A 1212-nucleotide genomic window follows, 5' to 3' on the forward strand; every position below is an offset into this window, starting at 1 on the left:
TTTTCTGTGCATTATAAAAACCTGTATAAATATCCATTGCTATCACCAACTTTTCTGTTTTTCTTTTTCTTTTTCTTTTTTTCTTTCTTTTTTTTTTTTTTTTTTTTTTTTTTTTTTTGAGATGGAGTCTCATCCTATTGCCCAGTTTGAGTGCAGTGGCACCATCTCGGCTCAAACTTCGCCTCCCAGGTTCAGGTGATTATCACGCCTCAGCCTCCCAAGTAGCTGGGATTACAAGAACAAGACACCAAGTCCAGCCAATTTTTGTATATTTAGTAGAGACAGGGTTTTGCCATGTTGGCCAGGCTAGTCTCAAACTCTTGACCTCATGATCTGCCTGCCTCGGCCTCCCAAACTGTTGGGATTACAGGCATGAGCCACCACACCCGGCTGCCATCTCCAACTTTTCTGTTCCTAGTTAAAATAAATATGTCATTGCAAATATTTGAACAACAGGGGGATCTGTTATGAACATAAATTCCTTATGTTTACTAATCAGCGTAAGACACTGAAGTTTCGGAAAATGTTTCAACGTACTGTAGAAACAACCCTGAAAATGAAACCTGTAATTTCTTGTCCTAATTGGCAACTTGTTACTGTTCTGATTTTAAAACATGCCCATGAATTCTTTGAGACTTTTCTCATTAAGAGGTGTATGATTTTCCTCTCTTTGCGTGTATGTTACTCCTCCCTTTGAAGTATGATTTTCCTCCCTTTGAGTGCGGACTGACATTAGTGAATAGAATGAAGCAAAAGTTATGCTGAATGACTTTTGAAGCTAGGTCATCAAAAGTTACACAGTTTCTGCCTGACTCTCTCTCTCCTAGCCCTTACTCTCGAAACCCACTCACCATATTGTGGGGAAGCCCAGGTGTCATGAAGAAGCCAAGCAAAGGTGGTTTGGCCAACAGTCCTGCTGAGTTCCCAGCAGAGATCCAACCTCACCAGACCTGTGAGGAAGGCAGTCATCTGACCAGTCCAGTTCCCACCCTTGGACTCCTCTCAGCTGATGCTGAGTGGAGTGAACACAAGATGTCCCTACGTCCCTAGTGAGTCCTGCCCAATTACAGATTCACAAAGGAGAATAAATATTCTCTTAAAAAAATTTCTTATGGAGCGTTTTATGAATTTGCATGCCATCCTTACACAGGGGCCATGCTAAACTTCTCTGTATTGTTCCAATTTTAGTACATGTGCTGCCAAAGCAAGCAC

General features: G+C 41.5%; 1 non-coding gene across 1 annotated transcript; it reads right to left on the minus strand.

Moving 5' to 3' along the window:
- Positions 1–1100: 1100 nt before the first annotated feature.
- LOC126934614 (U6 spliceosomal RNA) lies at positions 1101–1212 on the minus strand. Its single transcript, XR_007719065.1, has one exon. It is a non-coding gene; the product is annotated as a U6 spliceosomal RNA (small nuclear RNA).

The sequence above is a fragment of the Macaca thibetana genome, chromosome 13, assembly GCF_024542745.1.
Source record: "Macaca thibetana thibetana isolate TM-01 chromosome 13, ASM2454274v1, whole genome shotgun sequence".
Classification (NCBI taxonomy): Eukaryota; Metazoa; Chordata; class Mammalia; order Primates; family Cercopithecidae; genus Macaca; species Macaca thibetana.